Source organism: Athene noctua, chromosome 2 (genome assembly GCF_965140245.1).
Source record: "Athene noctua chromosome 2, bAthNoc1.hap1.1, whole genome shotgun sequence".
NCBI lineage: Eukaryota > Metazoa > Chordata > Aves > Strigiformes > Strigidae > Athene > Athene noctua.
The window spans coordinates 155280948-155292429 of NC_134038.1; the positions used below are offsets into that span (position 1 = coordinate 155280948).

An 11482-nucleotide genomic window follows, 5' to 3' on the forward strand; every position below is an offset into this window, starting at 1 on the left:
GAGTGTTGTTTATGAGTGTTTAAAAGCCTTTAGCACTGCCATGCACAAAACTGCCCTTGGAAAACTTTGGGGAAAATCTGGCCATTCCCCCTCAGAAACATTTATTTCTGAAACAGGTATCTATACAAACAACAGGTTTCCATGCAGATAGACTACTTAAGGAGAAATTCCCAGCTGTTCACTGTACAGGTCTCACACCAGCGTTCCTGTGTAGGGTTTCACCAAAGTAAATGGCAAATGCCAAGCACACCACATTTTTAGGAACCCTCTTATCTACTGAGCCATCTGATTTTCAGATGAAGCGGCAACCTCACTGTGAACTCCCACAAAGAACCGACAGGAGGACAGCAGATGAGGCTTCCTAAGTGTGAATGTACCAGAACTGACAGAGAAACAGATGGGCAACATCGGAGACTGAAACCTTGGTGGAAAGTCTTGTAAGTGGCTCTCTTCATTACTATCTTATGCTGATACAGAACATTTGCCTTTTTTTTTTTTTTTTTTCTGCAACTGGTCCCAAGCTCAGAATAAGAACAGAGCAGAACAAAGGCAGAGGCTTTTGTTCTTTATCCTGCTGGTAAGTGGTACCATTCTGTGTAGGTGTTTCGTTTTTTTTTTTTTTTCTCACCACATCAAAATCTTAAGAAAATGTAAGTTAGTTCTTAAAAAAAAAAAATCTATTAGAGAAGAGTTTGTTCCCAATAGACAACCTGAAATATTAGTTACAGATGTCATAAAACTTTTTCTGCTTTACTATTAACTCCAGCGAAGCAGTTGACAGTGTGTTTTGAACATACACTCAAAAATATGAAATAATATTTGGCAATAGCTACAAAGAAGCAGATTCTGAAGAGCACATTACTGCACAAGCAGTCAATCAACAAGGGTCAGTGAAGCCATTTTTGGAATGAATTACTTGTGAACTATTCAACTGACCAAAAGGTAAATATGCAGGGCGTTCTTACAATATTATTTTTTAAATGGAGTAAAAGAACAAGGTTCATCGTAAGTAATCTTAATATGGGATGTTGCAATACATGTGGTAATTTTGGTCTTCTGCATTGTTTTGCTATCAGTCACAATATCACATTTCATTATGAACTGTCCTCAGGATAAATAATAATACATGTAGAAAATAAGATATCCAGTAAGTATGCAATATTACCTTCCATTTGAGAAGGGCAAATGAGTTTAATGAACTTAAGGATAAGCCACTTGCTGGATATTTCATATTAAAAGACAATCTCAACTGCAATGAAGAGATTGCTTTTGTTATAATTTAGGGAGGAGCTACAGCAAAACAGTTTCAGCCTTCTAAGGTCCAAAAGAAGGCAGCAATTCAGATTTTTACTACTCTTCCAGAATTCTAGAAACCTCACATGCTTTTATACTTGCAGCTTTTAGATGGCTCTTTGGGGACATATAGGTTGATCAGACAGTTATGCAATTCTACACGTATTTCTATCAAGTTTTGAAACATGTTCTTTTATTTACAAAAAAATGCAGTCAGAGCTCCAGATTAAGAATAATTTGGTATCTATCAATTATATCTGATAATCCAAATATTCTTAACTGTCAAAACCTTACAGGTTTTTTTGGTCAGACAAGAAATAAATGATGTTCCAAGATCACTCAACCCTGCGTTTTTTTAAATTAAAAAGAAAGAAGCTATACACATTCGCTGTGGCATCTGCCCATATTACTGGTGACTTTTCCATTACTCTTCCAATATGGCAGTGCATACCTCTGACCCTCATCCACAGGGGTGATTGGCTGTGGTAATTTTCAAGCTATGAATCCAGTCCCTTCTCCTCCTCTGACATGGACACAGGGAACGCAACACAGGAGATCCAAGTGACAGACAATTATTAGAGTTACAAGGAGCTATTCAGAGGGGAAAGGCAGAAGGCTGGACTGAAGTTCCCTCTGGGCTGGATTTGGCCCACAAAACATAGTCTGGATGATGCCAGAATGAAAGGGTAAATTTCATAAGGAGTAGCTCCTGAGACATATGAAATCTTAGTAGCCAAAGACTGAAAAATTGTAATAACTACAGTGTGAGCACTGTACAAGAAGAAAGTGCCTGCCAAATTCACGTTCTGATGCCAGAAATTCAGAAAATCATGAAAATCTGAAAACAAAATTTGAAAAAGCAAAAATATGGTCATTTTAAAGTTATGGGAACAGGTCTACTGACTGTAGGAATGTTGCTAACAACATTCTCAGAGCAAAAGCAAGAATTGCAAAAATTACTCTTAATTCACTTATTGTGGTACGGGGAAGCATCTTTTCATAATCAAGTGGGACATAAAGCCAAATGTGTGCACTTAACCTTCAAAAGAATGATTAAATTGATTCTCAAATAAATGTTTGTCAAGGATCTGTATTTATAAAAGATGAAAAAAAGTGCAAGTTCAGATGAAAACAAGTGATTCTTTCTTTTTTATTACCACCTGTCATAAATCAGGTTTTGGACAAGGACAGTTATGCTGCTGCTGGCAACCCCTAATTTACTCCTGGGTATGAAAGTATAAAAGGTACCAACTCCGGAAATTAATACACTCCTGAAAACAAGGACTGTCTCACATGTTGAGCCTTCTGCACATTCATGCATGGGAACAAACACTTGGCAGAAAACCCTGTGCTTGACCTGTGACTCTCAGGAATCAGAAAGTGACCATGACATTGGCAAAAAGCCATCCTCCAGAGCCTCGGGAGAACACACAGTTTCCCTGTGGAATCTAAGATCTCTTGTCAACACACATGCATCTCCCCAGGGCCATAAAAGTGAGGCAGTAAGCAAAAACAACTGAAAGAAACAGGTCTGCTTGGCAGAGATGAGGAGAAGTTTCACTGGCTAGTGGTACCTTCAGGTTATGCAATGCCATGCCAGGCACAATGCTCCTTATTCTAGAACAGGCAAAACATTGCACAAGGTGGCCCCGCTTCACCCAGACATTCCCCCTCCCCAGCACACCAGACACTATACCATGCCTTAAAAACACTTTGGCAGAGAAAATAATTTCCTTTTTGAGTTAAGAAGAGCAACAGGTAAAAATACTTTGAGAGAGAAAACTCGGCAAGTTGCTGAGCATGCAATTCCGTGCAAATCTACAGAGAAGGCCAACCTGAAGGTTGTCTGAAGACAGGGACGCAGTTGGCCAACATGAGGGTCAGGAGTTGGATTGCTGCTGCTGCAGCTACACAGATCCACGATCCACAGCCCAGAACTCACTGGCCAGATGGCCACAAGTCTGTTCCTCTAGAAAGCAGCCCTAGTGTGACAGGCATGGGAAAAGACCCTTTCCTCCAGTCTTTGCACAGATTTGATGCCTAAATCCTGTCCTAAGAAGAAAACCCTGTCCTACCTTCTATGTTGATCTCAGTGTCACCAGTCCATTTCTAAGACTGTATCTTTTTCTAATCTTACACATTTATTTACATGCCTCTTATTGCTACTCCTACGTCTTCATGACACCTGGCCACTGTGGCAAGCATTCTTCTTTCCCAAAGTTCCTTTAAATTTAGCCTTCTCCCATGTTACGTGACAGAGAAATGTATTTATGCTTTTTTGAATAACTCAGTAACATTTGCTATGCCAATGTCTGTTCCAGGATTGAAACATCTAATCATGTCAGGTTTATTCATCAGTTCATAGCAAAATGGAGAAGACAGAAGGATATTTGAAGCCTACCTTTCTTCCAATTCTGGCATACAGATAAAGGCATAAATTCACTGACTTCACTTGTCTATGAAAATGTCATCCAGCTGAAAACCTGTCCCACGTAGTTAATAAATGGAAAAATCTTTTGATATGCAAAACAAATCAGTTCTCTAGATGAAGAGGAAAACTTTCAGAGCAGGATGACCTCTGACAGGAAAAAGCACAAGAAGAGCATCCTCTGAACTGCAACATAATAAACTTGTAACTTACATAAATTCTCTTGTCACATGAACAAATCAATAGTGGTACTAACAAATGAACAGCAGTAGCATGAAAATTAAGTACATCAGTGAACAAACGGATTGCAAAATGAAATGCAGGGAAGGTTAAAAAAAAAGAAAAGTCTTATAATTAAAACATTCTGCATCCTTCCCTGAATACTTCCTCTCCCCTAACTGGCAATCCCCTACCAAAATTAATCCTTGGAAGTGCTGGCAGAGGCAGGGTGTGGACCAGATTCAGAGGCACAGGTTTTATCACTACATCTTCCAATTCCACGGAGATGACACAATACTAAAAGTTGTCCACCACAGTTATACTATTGCTTAGTCATCAATAAGGCTAGAGGCTGAATGATGGTTTCAGTTTTGGCAGTGTAGACCAACCTCAGGAATTGAGGCCGGGTTTGACTTGGAAACAGAGAAATGTATTTCTAGTCCATACCTCCCCCATAAGTTACAAACGTGCATCTAGCATAAAGGCCTGGGATGAGAACCTTGTGCCAAAGGCAAAATTCTCATCGATTTCCCTAAGTTTGCAGCCCTGAGATACAAAAGTAAGCAAAAAAGGGAAAATCTTTTGCTTGTTAACCCAGACTATTCAGTTTTTCAGTATGCTCTCAAGTCTAACATATGTAGCCATCATATTCAAAACCCTTCTCTTTCTGGCTTATCAAGGGAAATGCAGTTCAGCTGCACACAGAAGATAAACCATGGGACTGAACAATTCAGTGTGTCCCCTGCTCTTAGCTCTCTCCAAATTCCAGGGCGCAGTAGTACCTCCTAAATCCTGCTCCTGGGAACATGCCACAGACGCTTCTCAGCTGCTGGGACAATACTGGAGCATATTCCCTCACCCTGCAATGAAGGGAGCCCTGGCACACACCCACCGCTCAGTCCAGGGCAGCTACAGCCACTGGTGGACAGACATCAGTGGGAAGAGACTGTGCCCTGAACCACCCCATCGTGTCATGCACTGTAATTGCAGGGGACCAAACTGGAATGGGAAGATATGGAGAGCCTACAGACAGGAAAGATTCGCACAAACGGACACATTTCGGAAGGCATGTCGGTAAATGCTCTCTTGAATACCTAAAACTGTTTTAAATTCCTGGTCCTTTTACAGTAAGGAGACCTGGATTCTTAATTTAAACAGATTACAATTGAAGGACTAATGCATCCAAAAAAAAAAAAAAGTATCTTTTGGATACTTTTATCCCTCAGATTTCTCTGAAAGCAATGTACAGTCAAGTTTTTCCTCAGCTCACAGCAGTGCAAGATCAGCCCTAAATTAGAAGAGTATGATTTATCCTTCAGAGGAGATACTTTTTCAGACAAATGGCATTTGGTCCTGTGAGAATAGGTGTGATGTTGCCAGTTGTGCCATCTGAATTACATCAGGTCTCAAGCTGAACGGAGCCCAAATAAGATCATGAATATAAAGATTTCTTTCATCGTGTTTGTTTAGCTGTGCAGTCACGTCACCATCGACTGTCTGCGTGCTGTCTGTGAGCATAGAACAAATTCTGAGCTTGAATCTCTCTCTCTATTCATCTCTACGCTGTCTCTACCAAAAAAAAAAAAAAAAAAAAAAAAAAAAAAAAAGAGAGTAAATGACAGGGATTTATCTTGTGAAAACACTGGTCCTCTGATCTGAGTTACAGAAATGTAGGCATATTATACCTTCGATGCAGTCCTGGTTTTGCTTTAAGTTTTTATGGTAATGTCCAATAGTACAAAATGAGTCATGTTTCAGTGCAAACACAGACTATTCCAAGGAGTTCAAACAGACAAGATACTATACAAGGGACAAAGTATTCCCCTAACTTTAAAGGGTTCAGATGGATAAAAGTCTTAAGCCAACATCCACTAGCATCCACAGCACTATGGTGCCAGTGGCTATCATTTAACAATGATTTTTAGAAAAACAAAACTTCTTGATGAGAATCTCTATTTTTTTAAGAACATCCAGACAACAATATCTATAACTGATATGATAGTAATGACCCCATCAAGTCTGGCAGCGGGTTCTAGGCACACCAAATAAGCACTCCAGCAAATTATCAATTTGGGGACCCTGGACACTGCTTATCTACATTTTCTCTCCAGCTTTGAAGGGTTTTGTTGATCCTGCTCTTTCAAACTTAAGAGCCAGTTTATTTTCTGCAGTGTGGGTGGATGCTGTGTTTTGGTAGCGTATGAAATGGCTCCAGAGTACTTAGCATAAACGGGTTTTGAGAACGCTACACTAGGCAGAATATGGTATCTCAAAGCAATTAATCTGTTTTATTCATACTCAGTTTTCTTTTTATTTTTTTTTCTACAATTCTTCCACTCGCTGCTGTCCAAGGAAGCTATGAAAAGCATAAAACACAAGACAGCAAAAGCATTGCTAAACCAGCAGTTCCCAGCTTCCTCTGATAGAGTCCACTTGCTTGTTACTGCTACAGCTCAATGGCTGAAGACTTTCAACAGCTTCATCTCCTACCACCCAGCCCACCTGTAACAATGAAGGTGATTAGCTTCACTGCCTCCCTGAACTGTATAGCCTGGCCGACCTCCAACAAGATCAAGAACTTGGAAAGGGAGATGGCTGTTGCCTCTCATAGGCAGAAACTAACAGAATCAACAGTCTAGGTGAGACACGATGCTCCTCCACGCAGCCCTAGTGGGCCACAGCTCCTTCCTTGTATAGCGCTCTCCTCAAGGAACCAGCCGCCTTGGCAGGGAGCATCACTGAGGGACTCAGTAAACAGACTCATAGATTGGGTTACGACAGAAACGCAAAAGTTGAGGCTTGTACAGCCAACCTTCTGTACCCCAATGGCACACAACTCTCACTAGAACAACTGCTGCGTACTTCAGGTTATTGCCTAGCATCTGACTGCCAGCCCGCATCCATCAGAGCAGCTTTTCAGTGCCACGTTTCCAAATGCACAGTCATTACCTGCAGCAGACACCTGAAAGAACCCAACACCTATGGCAGGAAAGTAAATGCTGAAGGTTTGAATACCTTCCTTTAGTTCTTATCCTCAAAAGTGACTTATATACACAGTAGCTTATGAAGCATTTTAGACCCCAAAAACTCACATTAGAGAAACTGCTGAAAATTCAGTTCTATGTTTCACTGCAAATTAAAGGTCTCAGAAGTCTGCACGCTCTACATACTCTTAAAAAATGGGGCTTGGGTTCCCGAGTAACTTGGCCAATTCTGAAAATTTTACCCATGACCATCGTTCATTCCCCTAAACGTTAAGCTGCAGAAACCACTCCCAAAACCAAGTCTGGGAAACAAATTTGCAGTCGCTCAGGGCAGCTCAATACTTAGCCTGTTGAGTCACCATAATGACCACAGAACGGATGGATTATATGATTTTAATAGGTCAGACACCACTGTTTTTTCCTTTACAATCACACATCCTTAAAACGACTAAGAAGTAGTTAAGTCAGACACGCGTGCCCACACTCTGTTTATTTTGAAGAGTCATCACCTCTTCTCCAGATGAATGCTGTTATATTTGCACCTGACCATACTCTGCTTCTCTTCAGTCAAGGACAGGGATTGACAGATGCATGCAAACAGCCTGCTGGAATAACAGTCCTAATTTTCTAAATGCAGCTTTCTTGCGCCTCTATTGTACCAGCAGTTTTTGTAACCATGTGAAGGAGTTAATCCTGCCCATAACTGTGCCTGTCTTTCACAAATACAATTGAAGTTAAAGAAATTACCAACATGTAGTTCTGGTTTTAAATAAACACTGATACGATATCAGGTTGTTCTTCTGCTCTGCAGTGATGGTTGTTAAGACAATAACCCTAGCAGTCTCAAACAGACAGGCATCCCAATGTGCTGCACACTGCACAACAGCCCAGGAAGGTTACTGTTAAAATACACTCATAGAAGAGAGAAATGAATTCTCTTCCTCCTTCGGACTTTCCTGACCACATGGAAATTTTTTTCTTCCCACCGTATTTCTCATAGGACAGTTACTGGCTCTCCCCTGAAAATCACTCTGTGAAAAATAGTATGGAAGGTAACAGTGAAACTCTGAATATGGTGTGTGATAAGTAATACCCCAGCCCTCAAACACCCCCTGCGTGATTTCTGCTCTGCTCCCCACTTGATGCTTTTCTTCCTTCATAACTGAGCACTAATGTCTGTTGAGTGGCTTCAGCAGTGCCAGGAAGAACACTTCTTGCTCTGCTTCTCAAAAAAATTGAAAGGTGATGCAAGATACATGAAGTTCTGGCCACAATGCAGTCAGTAGGATTGTTGGTTTAGACCTCTGGAGCACCAGGATTTCTAACTGGTTTGCAGTGATGTCATATTCAAATCTGAACTGGTAGATACTACCTTAAAATTAAACACTTTTGCACCACCAACAAAATCCTGCTGATGACTGTTGCCTATTTTGTGAAGTGTCCTGAGATGGTGGCCAACAGTGAGTTGAACAAGAGCAAGGAAAGGATGATATACATATAGGAAAAGAGGAAGTAACTCCATGTAGTAGGCAATAAAGGATTAAAAAAACACATCCCGTGTTTAACAGGTAACGTGACACAGCTCTGCCTCAAGAGCTCTAGGGAACCGTTTCAAGTGCTCTCCTTTCACATCATATAATAACCCTACTGGCATGACCTCTTCCAAACGGGAAATGGCACAATCTACTCAATAAAGACATCTGTTTTCTTTTCTCCTGTTATCAGTTGAGCGCTACATGAAACCAAAAGAGAAGACTGTCCCTGCCCTCCTTGTCTATGTCCAAAATCCTGATCCTAAAGGGGAAAGAAGCAGTGGGGCAAGGCACACTGGAGAAAACGTAACATGCAGAGTGTAGCTAACTCTGGGGCTATAAAAGAAAAGAAAGCTTAGTAATGAATCCAACTGGAGTAGGTTTTCCTCCGAAAAGCTCAACCTAGGATCACCATTGGTAGTTCTTATGCTCTAAACTGAAACAGGCAGTCAACAGTATGACCCAGAGAAACACACACCCAACAAGTTGGCTGAAGCAACCGTCAATAACTGCTTTAACAACTGGCTCCGCTTGGTCGTACCGCAAGCGAGGCATGTGCCCAGGTGGCAAGTGACAATGCTACAGTGTGTGCCCAGGCGGCAAGTGACAATGCTACAGCTGGCCGATGGGGAGCGGGCAGCCTTTACCAACGCAGTCACTGCATCTCGGGTGCTCTTGCAATGATTGCCAGACAAAGAAGTGATGTTAATAAAGCAGCAATGGGATCTTTACCTTATGGTTATTTTTCGGGAGTTTACTTAAAACACTGGGTTGATGTAGGTATGAAAACACCACATAGCAAATTACATGAATTTGAAACATATATCTACAATAAAAACTGAAAGTTTTGGGTTTTCCTGTGGTTTTGAGCCTGCAAGCCATTCCACACAGACAGATCTTTGTGTCCCTGACTAACCTCAGTCAACTAACTTAAACAGGGCTGTGTCTGATTAAGGTCCACATTCGCAAGCTTCAGAAAAAGCTTTGGATAAAAATTTGGTTGTTGGCCAACCCTGATTGCTGCATGTAAGTTACATCTGATAGGAGCAAAATGTGTCCGTTCATGAGAATTTACACTGAAATTTCCTTAGAGACCAGGACAGCGCTATTTTTCTTGTTGCTTTTGTAGTCACTGCCTAGGCGTAATTACCCTTTTCTTGCCAACGTCAAAGCAGAGTGGGGGAGAGGTTATTTTTCAAAAGGCAGGATAAATCCCCTCGCCTCTAACTTCTGAAGGCTTCAGTTTATGACTCACTGTGTCCACAGTGAAATGAAGTTGTGATCACAACTCCAGATGTGATCCAACACACATTGAAATCAATGGGAGTCTTTCCGTTGACTTCAATGGAAGCTGGGTCACGCCCTTAGCAGACACTAGCTGCGCACATAACAAAACCACCCTCCAGTTTTGGATGGCAAAATATATGGTCAGCCTGGAAACAGCAGGGATCCATGAGGTCGGAGATTGCCTACAACAAAAAACTAATATGGGAAAAACCAACAGAGAGACGCTTCAAGTGCACCTGTCCGTGCTCTGACTCTTTCTAGCACTATCAGCCCAGACGAAACTGAGTCCAGAGCAAATATTTATGAAAAATGTAAAAAGAGCAGATCTTGGCAAAAGCCAAAATTTGCCCCAGAGTGGAAAATGTAGAATAACTATTCAATCCTAAAATAAAGTTTTCAAATAAAATAAACATAAGCTTCAAGAAATGAGCTCAGTACAACTAAGAAGTTAGAAAAGGCTTGCATCAGACTTTGTGGTGCAGTTTTATGCTTGTCAAACATGAAGGTCAACCTAGGACTTCTAGAAGAAAGTAATGAGCACAGCCATTGTCAGACTCTATGTTGTATGTTAGAAGGCCACCAACAAACAGTCAACTATATGTTGCCTTTAACATTCCTCATATGGCTCCTACATGAAAACAATAATAAAGAAAAAAAGCTCACGATGAGGGAAAGCTAAGCTTGAAAATGATACTCATAGAACAGTTTTAGGAGTGTTTTGACTGTCAGGGAAAGGACTGAGGAAGAGCATACACTTCGGAAAGATTAAAACAATGACTGTGATGTTGGTGAGAAATCGATCATTGTCAGGGAAAAAAGCCAGAAGCAAAGAGGAATATTGATCTTTCAATAGCAAAGACCATTTAGTTCGGATGATACAGCATTTGCAGGCTCATCTTCACCTTGGCTTATACATCCCCAGGACCAATGCACTATTACTTGAACAATTTCTAGGTGGGAGAGGTGGAGGTACAGGCAGACTGGCTACCCTCAAGCTGGCAGGTATGTCTTGACGTGGTGTCTACGAGTTACTGATGCTCGGTACCCAGAAACGTCTCAATCAGGCAGGCCTCCCCGGGCTAGTCACTTCTTCCACCCAGCCTGTCAGGGCCTGAGCTTGGCAGGTTCAGGAGACAGAAAGAGGCCCTTCTTCAGCCAGCTTTTTGCTATGCTTATTTTTCAACAGTTCAAGAAATGCACAATGATGCAGGGATTTTGAGGGGTTAGTTATGGGCTTAACAGGCACATACTGTATAAACTGAAACAGGGAGGCCCTGCAGGGCTGTGCAATGCGGGCGAGTACACTGCACCACAGGTAACAGATGCATCCTGACACCCTGCACTCCCTCAGCACTTGCAGGAACCGAGCACGGCCAGAGAGCTTGGAAAACGGGACTCAAACTTGTTAGCAAATTGCTGGGCTAGAACCCCCACCCCGCAGCATTATTCCTGCATTTGAGTGTAATCTCTTCATTATACCCATTATACCTCACATTTTTGGGCAGTATTTTTGGAGTCGTTTCCCATTCCATTTGAAAAGAATAGTTGGGAGAAAGGAATTCTCTCCAAGGGTAAAATAACTGACAATGTTGATTATAAATCTCTCAAGATATATCTATCTATATCTGTATACCTATATATCTCTATCTCTATCTCTATATATCTATTCTATATCTCTATACCTACATCTATATATCTAATCTACATCATCTATACCTATATCTAACCTATATCTGTAT

The 11482-nt window shown here is 41.2% G+C and overlaps 1 protein-coding gene across 1 annotated transcript in view; it reads right to left on the reverse strand.

Moving 5' to 3' along the window:
• The window catches only part of EPDR1 (ependymin related 1), a 34945-nt gene that overhangs the window by 22779 nt on the left and 684 nt on the right, over nt 1-11482 (reverse strand).